The sequence below is a fragment of the Danio rerio genome, chromosome 15, assembly GCF_052040795.2.
Source record: "Danio rerio strain M-AB ecotype USA chromosome 15, GRCz13ab, whole genome shotgun sequence".
In the NCBI taxonomy this organism is placed as follows: domain Eukaryota; kingdom Metazoa; phylum Chordata; class Actinopteri; order Cypriniformes; family Danionidae; genus Danio; species Danio rerio.
The window spans coordinates 28,412,961-28,425,014 of NC_141035.1; the positions used below are offsets into that span (position 1 = coordinate 28,412,961).

At 36.7% G+C, this 12,054-nt stretch overlaps 1 long non-coding RNA gene across 1 annotated transcript in view; it reads right to left on the reverse strand.

The window, feature by feature from the left end:
• Positions 1–1,819: 1,819 nt before the first annotated feature.
• LOC147840654 (uncharacterized) overlaps positions 1,820–12,054 on the reverse strand; it is a 52,160-nt gene continuing 41,925 nt past the window's right edge. The window contains exons 5-6 of the long non-coding RNA XR_015509517.1: positions 11,356–11,448; positions 1,820–2,012 (exon numbers count right to left, since the gene is read on the reverse strand). This is a non-coding gene — a long non-coding RNA (uncharacterized LOC147840654). The remainder of the gene's footprint in view (positions 2,013–11,355; positions 11,449–12,054) is intronic.

Here is a 12,054-nt window from a genome sequence, read left to right on the forward strand (position 1 = left end):
CAAATGTAATTCATAACAAACATGCAATGTTTTAAAAACATTTTGAACTTGTAAAACTCATTCTTGTTCACATTTGATAATGATTGATGATCACAGCGAGCTCAACAAATCACTTTGCACATGTCCTCACTTGTCGATATGATTATACGTGTTAGGGAGACATGTTAATACGTGGCTGTCAATCAATTCAGTTTTCAGGGAAACCACACTCCTACCTCACGTTGAGGTTGGCCTCAAAATTTAGATCCTATTTTAATGTCAGGAAATTCAATAAAGGAGACTTGTTATGTTTACACACAGTTTTGTCTAAACAGTTAGAAAAAGATGATTTTTATCATAGGTGCCTTAAATTATTTTAGTTAGTTTTTCTCATACATTTCTCAAATCAGAATTGAAATGATCCAAACAGCATGTTCAATATTCAAATGTCACTTGTGCACATGAAAAATAGCAGTTTCTTAATAATTTGAGCAAGTTGCAACAAGTCGACAAATTACAGTAAAAGCGTAAATGTGAATGTCATCCAGTCTCTTGTAATCAAGCTACCACATAAACTAAGGTGTAACCTACAAATTACAAAAATTGTCATCAAAACTGTAGCCATAGATTAAATCAGAACATGCCTCCAGAGTAGAGCTATACTGACAACATGACTAAGCAATTGAACTGTCTTATCTGAACACAATAACTTGTCATTCTGGCACTGACATGATCATTGACACAGATATACTAATTTCTGAGAGAAAATAAGGATTTTAAATATAAAACTGTTTTTTGCACATGGTGTTTTGCTATTTGTATGAGTTTTTCTGAGAAATGCACTTATTCACAAATATTAAGGATGATTCGAGAAATGTACCAAAGCGACTGAGAAAAACTATAAATCAATATGAGATATGCTTCCTTGGCAAAAACTTTAAAAAAAAGTTTTTTTTTTAAATATTTATTTATTTGACATGCATTTGTTTTATCAGTAGAAATAATATTCATGATGGCAAGGTGGGTAGCTCGATCACCTAACAGCAAGGTTTCGCTGGTTTGAGCCCCAGCTGGGTCAGTTGGCTTTTCTGTGTGGAGTTTGCATGTTCTCTCCGTGTTTGTGTGGGTTTCCTCCGGGTGCTCTGGTTTCCCACACAGTCCAAAGACATGCAGTACATGTGAATTGGGTAAGCTAAATTGTTTATCATGTATGTGTGTGCATGAGTGTTTATGGATGTTTCTCAGTGATGGGTTGCAGCTGGAAGGGCATCCGCTGCATAAACATATGCAGGATAAGTTGGCGGTTCACTCTGCTGTGTCGACCCCAAACTAATAAAGGGACTAAGTTGAAAAGAAAATGAATGAATGAAATATGATTCCGGATTTTGGAACTATTCTCTGTAAATACATTATTTGTTTTCATTAGAATAATAATTCAGGGCGGCACCGTGATTAGCACTGTTGCCTCACCGCAAAAAGGTCTCTGGTTTGAGTCCTAGCTGGGCCAGGAGGCATTTCGGTATTTGGTTTGCATGTTTTCCCTGTGTTCATGTGGGTTTCCTCCGGGTGCTCCAGTTTCCCCCACAGTGCAAAGGCATACACTACAGGTGAATTGGATAGTGTATGAGTGTGTGTGTGAATAAGAGGATATGGGATATTACTATCACTGGGAGTTCACAAGTTAGTGTGCTTGCAGTGCTTTAAGGGCATTCGCCGCATAGAACATATGCCAGAGTAATTGGCAGTTCATTCCGCTGTGGTGACCCCTGATAAATAAGGGACAAAGCCAAAAGAAAGTGAGTGAGTAGAATAATAAATAACCTGACCACGCACACATGTATGCATGCATCTAACTACAGAGCGTATCTAGCTTGATATGCTGTTTATTGTAATAATAATTAGCCAAACTGCATTTCAGAAAAATGTTGATTTGGGTCACGAGGCTTTGCTTGTATTGTGATGAATGATTTGATTCGAGCCGTTTCACAAACTCCCATCTGGACCGAAGAGCAGCAAAGCAGCTGAGTTCAGTTCTGAAGAAAGAAAGACAGGAGAAATTCTGAATGAATCTCATAACTTACAAAAGCCCCGCATTCCTGCAGTCAGCTGGAGTTCACACAAAACACATCTGAAAACACCTTGAACGCAACAGACAAACACTTGATCATCTCTCCATTAACATTTCGACAGCACTTGAGAAAATATTTCCTGGAAATATCAGCAACATAATCACATCCAGGACTCTGCCACGTGTGGCTTATTGAGATGCGGGGGGAAAAAAATAACACCGTCCAATTTCGAGATCTGTAATGAAGTCACAAAAAGTTTATGAAAACAAGTAGGGGCAGACGGAACGAGGAGTTTTAGCAGAATAAATGTAAGTCTAAAGAACTGCGAACCAAGAGTCCATCTGTTACACGTCTGCAGCCAAAAGCGTGAACTTTCAGGCTTCAACGTGTTCAGGCAAATTACAGATTTTGTCTTAGTAAACTGATGAATACAATCTGCATATTTAAGAGACCTCATCAAACTTTGAAACAGGCCGATAGCATTTATGAAGCAGGACAAATAGTGTCATTTATATATTTACATTAAATGCAGATGTGTTTCTGAATTTAAAGCCAGAATATTTTTACAGTATGTCTGGTAATATTTTTTCTTCTGGAGAAAGTCTTATTTGTTTAATTTCGAGCTAGAATAAAAAGTTTTTAATTGTTAATAAAAAATTTAAATTCAAAATATTAGCCCCTTTAAGCTATATTTGTGATAGTGTACAGAACAAACCATCGTTATGCAATAACTTGCCTAATTACTCTAACCTGCTCAATTAACCTAGTTAAGCCTTTAAATGTCACTTAAACCTAAACACTAGTATCTTGAAAAAAATCTAGTAAAATATTATGTACTGTCATCATGGCAAAGATGAAATAAATCAGTTATTAAAACTATTATGTTTAGAAATGTGGAGAAAAAATCTGCTCGCCGTTAAACAGAAATTGGGGAAAAAAATAAACAATTCTGACTTCAACTGTATATACCTTCAACTCCTATAAGTGCAAAACCCTTAACTGCCAACAAATATTATTTTGTGTTGAACAGAAGAAACTCATGATGGTTTAAAAAGAATATTAAATAAAGAATAAATTATGAGGTAATTTTTAGTTTAGAACTATCCCTTTTTATATTGATTTATAATCTTTTGTCTTCATCAAAGGCATTTATTATCATTTTGAAGCCTTGTGATTTATTGCTTTTGAATAATTAACCTTATAGATCGAGGATATTAATTTAATAAAATAGAAAGATTTCATATGAGCATTATAATTTAAAGCTTTGAGACGTAGTGTGTTTGAATAAATTATTTCTGGACTATGCATATATAATTTTTATTTCAATTAAATGAATAAAAATATATTATACTTAAATGATGCAATTATCTCATAAGACCAATTAAAACACAATATACTGACTTAAGGTCATTTTTAAAATTTATTGTTTTAAAAATAACAATAAAAGTTGTTTATAAAAGAAAATTTTCATTAGCTTGAAACTGTGATTTAATCCATTTAAATTATTAATTTCCAGGGCTTGAGAATATATATATATATATATATATATATATATATATATATATATATTTGACGTCTAAAGGCTTTTTAAATTTGTTTTCATGAAAAGAAAATTGTGTAGTTTTTCCGCAGTCAATATGTGAAAAGGGGCAAACAGTTTCAACATTTTTTCTAATTAAATATATATTTTTATTTGATGTTTTAAAATAGTTTAAATACATCTTGACATTGTGTCTTCCTGCATTCTTTACTCTTTCTTTTAAAGCCTGATGGATTTCTCTGAACATGTTGATTGTGTGTGTGTTTGTGTGCGGGCAGTAGATCTGAGTTCCCATGCAGGCTGGATTGTCTGGCATTGAGCCCTTGCCTCCTGCCGCTGGGTGTCATCGTGACTCAAATGCCAGAGGTCTGAAGTATCTGGTGTCGTGCAGTAAGTGGTGCCCTGTGCCCATGCATGTCAGATAATGTCATAGGGCACAGTGTTCTGCCACGCATCCACATCAACACAAACTGCCTGAACTCAACACACAGTAAACAAACCATAACAGCATGTTTACTTGTCCATAATAATCAAAGATAACTCTATATATTTATCATGCATGTTTAGCGGCTTCAATCATCTCTATTTTAGAGCTTACAATTGTTCAGCAAGAACTATCTGTGATGTTTTGAACTATTATCTGCAGTCTGGTTGAGGAAAATGGCGTTCTGAGGGTAAATGGGATCATTGTGCTGATGGATTCACATCTCACACAGCAAGAACCTGGGCTGAATAAACTCTGGCAGCACAGCAGGCTTTATAAAACAGCTGAAGATGCTGGCAGACAAGAGAGAGAGAGAGAGAGAGAGAGAGAGGGTGTGGAGAGGCACTTTAACAAACACACATACTCAAACTCTCCTGCACAAAACACACTTATTATGACTTCATCTCTTTCCCTTTTATTATATTATATCACTGATATTTGCTTTTCTATAATAAGAAGTAAATATTAGTTAATTCTAAAAAATGCTGGTTTATTTCAGAGCAAATTCGAAACAAATATGGACAAATCCAACATTTTCAAATTATTTTAAAGTATATTTTTAACCCAATAATTTGTTTTGTCCCTGTTTGTCCCCACATTTGAGTTCAAACAGTCCACACAGTGTGTGATACTTTAGAGCAGGTATGCCCAAAGTTTTTTGTATAAAAGGTTAAAAATCAAATATCATTAAGAGCCGTGGGCCAAAGGTAAATATACCAAACTATATACATTAAAGTTACCATGGGTAATTTCCTAATTTATTTAATAATATTTCAAAATAAATAGAAAACATTACTTTAAATAGTGATAACTATTGAAGTATAACTTTGCAATAAGACATGAACAATCACATTTACAACACAGGGAAGTTCAATGCTGAATACACTAGTCCAGCAGAATCTGTCTTTGACAATTTTCTTACCAAAGTCTTTGCATTGTCAGGTGACAGTATGTACAATTAAACAAAATCAGATTAATTTACACCATTTAATTAAAAAATCACAAGCTTTAGAGTCACTGCACTGTAGTTTTCATTAAAAAGATTGTTCATCATTCATTCATTTTCTTGTCGGCTTAGTCCCTTTATTAATACGGGGTTGCCACAGCAGAATGAACCGGCAACTTATCTAGCACGTTTTTACGCAGTGGATGCCCTTCCAGCGGCAACCCATCTCTAAGAAACATCCGCACACACTCATTCACACTCATACACTATGGACGATTTAGCCTACCCAATTCACCTGTGCCGCATGTCTTTGGACTGTGGGGGAAACCGGAGCACTCGGAGGAATCCCACGCGAACGCAGGAAGAACGTGCAAACTCCACACAGAAACGCCAACTGAGCCGAGGCTCGAACCAGCACCCAGCGACCTTCTTGCTGTGAGGCACCAGCACTACTTTTTGTTCCCCATAAGATACATATACTGTAAATGGCTTCTGCACTTTAAGAGTAAAACAACTTCACAGGCAAAACAAAACAAACAACATTTCTCCAGCATATGTTTTACGCAGCGGATGCCCTTCCAGCTGCAACCTTCCAAATGGAAACATCCATACAGACTCATTACTAATATTAATTCCTTACATTTATATAGCATGTTTTTAGTCACTCAAAGTGCTTTACACAATGGGGGTAATCTCATCCACCACCAGTGTGCAGCATCCACCTGGATGACGCAACAGCAGCCATATTGCACCAGACCGCACACCACACACCAGCTGATTGGTGGAGATGAGACAGAGTGATGAAGCCAATTATAAAATGCTGATGGGCAGAGGCCAGTGGGCAAATTTGGCCTACTCTTTCGAAGCACCTCAGGATAATGTCTCACCTGAAAGACTGCACATACTGAGGCATCAATATACTGGGGCGTTAGGACCCACAGAGATCAAAGGTTGAGTGCACCCTGCTAGCCTCACTAACACCACTTCCAGCAGCAACCTAGCTTTCCCATGTAGTCTCCCATTCAGGTACTGACCGGGCGCAGCCCTGCTTAGATTCAGTGGGCGACCATGTCAAAGTTGCAGAGAGCTAGCTGCCTGTTCTTTTACACACATACACTACGCACAATTTAGCTTACCCAATTCACCTATACCACATAACTTTGGACTTGTGGGGGAAACCGGAGCACCCAGAGGAAACCCACACCAACACGGTGAGAACATGCAAACTCCACACAGAAATGCCAACTGACCCAGCCGAGGCTCAAACCAGCAACCTTTTTTATCTGAGGCGATTGCGTCACCGTGATGCCCTTTAAAACATTATTAACTTTTTTAATGTTCCCTTCAGAACTAAATTTAAAGAAAGACAGGATTTCCATCCAACAAATTTATTTTGTGGCAATTTTAAAAATGCAATTGACACAATAAAATACAACTGAGTTGATCCAAAGCAATATTATCAACTACAGTTTAAATGATAAATATATAGATCTGGCTATCATTCTGTCTTGCTATATTTATCGTTCAGTTGAAATATTTTTATTTATGGAATATAATGCTTATTTTTAATTGAACTCAAAATCAAACATTTAATCTGATAATAAATTATTAGGTAGAAATGTTTCTAGAATAGTCATCTTTATCTTGGATGCGCTCAAGGTGACTACATTTTTTTATTTATGGGTAAAGTATTCTTTTATTATTCATTTAAAGGAATTAGTTATTAATGAAAATAAGCTGATAAAAGTCAAAGCAACAAAAAATGTATTAAATGTTTTTATTTTCCTCTTATTACATATTTTGAAATTTACTTTTAGTTATTTTACAGTTAAATTAATAAAAAAAAAAGGCGGAAACAAAAAAGTTATAAGCCAAAATAAGCTTAAGTGATTTGCTAACATTTCAAGAGTTCACACTTATGCCTAGTTCAGACTGCGTGATTTTAGCCCCGATTTTGGCTCGTCGACAGGTTTTGAAAAATCGACGACAAATGCTTGAAATCACAGGCAAATCGCTGCTCGTGCACGTGAGTGACAATCACACAGTATGAACGATCAAAGACGCAATCTGAGAGAATCGCCGATGAGTCGCCGATGCCTGCGAGATATTTGGCATGCTAAATATCTGGAGCTGTCGGCGATTCAAATCATGCCGTGTGAATTGAGTTTTGACTGAAAATAACATCAGCGATCGCCTACAGCCAATGAGAGAGCAGCTTTCACTTGTGTGTGTGTGTGTGTGTGTGTGTGTATAGCTGCTGCAGGCCAGCGGGAGGCTGGGGGAGAAGTTAAAAGCGCTCTTTTTCGGTTTATTTGGACTCACGAAATGGAGGAAAAACTAGTGGAGGTTTGACAGGACTCAGGAGCAACCGTGTCTGTTTGACGGTTCATACAGAAAAAAATTAGTTTATTATCAACATTGAGGAGAAATGGCTAATTCCCTTTAAACCCAGGTGAGCAAACATGTACATGTTCTACCCCATTAAAGGCTTCTTTCTCATTATGTAGGTATGAGAACGTAGTTTGGACGAAGTTGTCGGCGATTCTTCCTATAGTAAAGTCATGCAATTTGAAAGCCCCTGTCCCCGATCCATCTTGCAGTGTAAACAAAGCAGCGACGAAACGCTAGCCCAGATAATCATGCAGTGTGAAAACATCTGTGACACGACTACTTTGAAAATCATGCAGTCTGAACTCGGCATTAGCTGATGATTGATTATAAAGCATTTGGCATGCTGTCCTGGGAGAGAGCCCTGAGTTCATGAGATCCTCGAGCCCGGAGCCCCCTCTTGTTTGCAGGGCGAGAGGGGAGTTTGAGCTCAGGTAGGTCTCGAGAACTCCCCTGCTTTTTAATAGTAAATGCAAATTATAAATAACTACAGAGAGAAATATTGCTGATTAATCGCTCATCAATGGTGTCGATTTGGTTTGTGCAAAACATGGGGAGAACATGTAAACTCCACAAAGAAATGTCAACTTGACCAGGTAAAGGCTTGAACCAGTGACGTTCTTGCTTTGAGGCAACAGTGCCAACTACTAGGCCTCTGTGCTGCCCTGTCAACGAAAGGGGAGGAGTAGGGGTGGAAAGGGTATTCTTCAAGATGAAGATGGCTAAGGTAAGACACTGGTTATTTATAGCGGTTTAGAAATCATCTGATTGGTGGATCATGCTTAAGCTAATGTGGGACCAGCTGCAATCATAAGCACTTGATCCTCTCGAAATTAGTTTATGAATAAACTTCCCTTATTTTAATTATAATAAAAAGGAGGATAAATTTTTTTCTTTAAACTGGTTATTGTAAACTCTAAAAATAAAAATCTAGATAAATAAAAGTTATTGATAATGTATTGATCAGCCTAAATGTGCCATAAACAAAACAATTGTTTGTTTAAAACCATTTATTATCATTTGCATTTGAAAGGATTAGCTTAACAAGCACGCAGTCAATGCTACAGTAAATAAACACTGATAAAACAGAAAGAGCATCTCACCATGGTGTCAGTTATAGTGGGAGAAAAAACTAAAATGAGTCTTTTTTTTTTTTTTTGCTTGGTTTGATCCTCCATTGCTTATTAGGATTTTCAAAGCAGACTTAAAGTGTTACTTGTCCTCCATTATACATATGTATGTGCTCTGTCTGAACTTGCTCTGCATAATGACGTAAAACGTGCAACAAGACAGTAAAGGTGAAATATAGCATTAAACCTGACTCTCATTGGTCAATCCAGCAAAACGCTAACACTTATATAGCGAACATTAATACACAAATGCAGAACAAGAAAACTGTACTGGCATCAGCTCAACTCCACAAATTCTCTCTCTGCCGATCCTCTTTTTCTCTCTCTTAATGCATTCACAGTGTGCCTTTCCTCCCCATGAGCTGGGAAACTCAGCTCTCCCTGTTTTCATTTGAAAAAAAAAAACTCACATTCTCTGATTGTAATGTATTACCGGTGCTTCTTGGCCAAGCTGTCATGCATACAGAGCAGCCTATGCCATGATGAGGAGGAAAAGACTGAGTATTGAGTCAAGCGGAGGTTAGCACGCCATAGAAAAGTCGTATTATAGTTGCAGGAATGGTTTACTGATGTATGCATTACCATAATGTGCATCATGTCACTACAGTAACTTTGGCAGTGGTTTCGTATATATCAGCGGTAAAGGTATATTGTATATAGTTTTAGTGTTATAGAACACAACGTTATTGGACATCAAAATAACTTTGTTCTTAGACGCTGCCTAGACATTGAATTTTGGCCACCTGACATCCTGACCTAAATCTAACCCAATATTAATGTATAAATGTCTTAATGCACTTAGTATTCAATAATAGATGACAATTTTTCATGTACAACTGTTGCTATATTGTGGTACAACCATTCTAGATTTGGTTAACTCCATCTACTGGTGAGGAATGGGGAAAAGAAAAGTGCTTTTAAATTAATGAAAAATAGCATTCCTATTAAATAACGAGATTAAGGTATTACATTCTGATTAAGTTCATTAATTTTATTACTGAATGTGCAGTTAAAGTCATAATCATTAGCCCTCCTGTTTATTTTTGCACCCAATTTCTGTTTAATGGAGAGAAGTTTTTTTTAACACATATCTAATCATACAAGTTTTAATAGCTTAACTCTAATAACTGATTTATTTTATCTTTGCCATGATTATGGTAAATACTATTTTACTAGATATTTTTCAAGACACTTCTATACAGCTTAAAGTGACATTAAAAGGCTTAACTACGTTAATTAGGTTAACTGGGCAGGTTAGGGTAATAAGGCAAGTTATTGTATGATGATGGTTTGTTCTGTAGACAATTAAAAAAAATATAGCTTAAAGGGGCTAATCATTTTGACCTTAAAATGTAAAAAAAACAAACAAAAACAAATAAAACTTTCTTCAGAAGAAAAAATATTATCTGACATGCTGTGAAAATGTTGTGTCCTTGGTCTGTTAAACATCATTTGGGAGAATTTAAAAAAGAAAAACAATTCAATGGGGGGCTAATAATTCTGACTTTAACTGTATGTATGAACATTTTTAAATGTTTAAAAACATGTATAAGCTTAAATTAAACGTTTCATTTGCAACCATTATGAGAAACTCACCTGTAAGACAAATTATTTTAAACATAATTAGCACATTGCTCACATAAATTAACATGAACTAACTAGTATGTTTCTAACATGGTCGCCTACACTGTTGTTGTCTATTGCGTTAATAGAGCCGCCATTTTAGTACAGGGAAGCGCTCCATTGAAATGAATGCGAGACCAAGGTGTAGTGGAGGAAAAGCCATCCAAAACCAGATATATATACACATACTGTATTTACATATATCTATGATTGAGAGTTTTCACGGTGGTCAGTATGCAAATATTCTTTTAAATTACAAAAAGTATAATTGGTGACGCAGTGGCACAGTAAGTAGTGCTGTCGCCTCAGAGCAAGAAGGTTGCTGGTTCGAGCCTCGGCTGGGTCAGTTGGCGTTTCTGTGTGGAGTTTGCATGTTATCCCTGGTACATTTCTTCCAGTTATATCTAAACTTTTTCTAATGAAGGTGCATGTCAAAGGAGATTGTCCTATGTTCAAATTTCTACTTTTGTTTTGTTTTTTTCTTTGTGTTATGCAGTGCTGTATTTTCCTTTCTATATCACAATGACATGATCAGTCAGCAAATTACAGTAGAAACAGCATAGTTTACATCAAAACACCCCTCCAGAGTACACTGTTATATTGACAGCATGAGATTCGAACATCAAGATTCGAAACACAAGAGCGACAGTGAAACATTGCAACTGCTTGCCTAATAAAATCAAAAGTAAAAGCAGCGGATGAAAGCATGCAAAAAAGTGTTATGTGTGTGAATGGACACTTCTATATTTTTGTTTCTACATAAAAACCATTGGCAGGGTTGTTATGTAATCTCTAAGATCCACAGCAATGGTGCACAACATAGCGGCAGAATCCGTTTAGATCTGCGTATATAATTAAACACTGGAAATTTCGATTTTCATATAAAACTCAAAGTTAATGGGAATAAACAGTTAAAAAAAACCCATCTATGATCTAAACAAGTAAAACAGGATTGCAGCTGCAGAGTAAAAACCTACACATGACATATTTGCAATGTATGTCTTTTAAAAGAGTACAATGTGGGTGTGTGAATGTGTGAGGGTGTAAACGTTCAGTGCCACTTCCTGTCTTATGATTGACACACATCTGTGGGTACCTACCCAAACAGAACCACCCATCCTGTGACATTACCAGAGGATCTGTGTCAAAACAAACCAGAGAGATCGGCACTTTTGAACGCGTTCTCAAACACTTACCTCACCATCATGCGAAAACACCTTCACGCTGATATGCAAACACTTGTACCTTGCTTTTGTTTTGACACAGTTTGTCTTTCTAGCATGAAAAGCCTGAGGAAGAGAGAGAGACAGAATATTGAATAAATATTTTAAACTAATGCTTTTGCGTTGAGATGCTGCAAAAGAGAATTATGATGAAGCACTTCACAGGTCTATGATTAAGTTCAGACTGTTGTGTACTGAGGGGCCTGAGTCCAGTAAACACAGTGGAACCCCTCCTTCTGATGCATGCACACACACACACTTCTACAGAGCCACCTTCAGATCACTACTGCTATACTGCCAAACAAATGAGGCTACCATTGCACTACTGAACTGAGTGAAAGTTTATGTAATCATATCAACTATATAAAATGAATATAAAAAGCAGTCAATCAGTAGCACCACACTGAGAAGTGTGCACTGAGTAATACCACAGGGCTCTGTTCTTGGGCCACTTCTTTTCTCCATCTACACGACATCTTTAGGATCAGTCATCCAGAAACATGGATTTTCGTAGCACTGCTATGCTAATGATACACAGCTATACCTCTCTTTTCACCCTGATGATCCCTCGGTTCCAGCTCGCATCTCAGCCTGCCTGTCAGACATTTCACACTGGATGAAAGATCATCATCCTAAGCTTAACCTCGCAAAAACGGAAATGTTTGAAGTTTC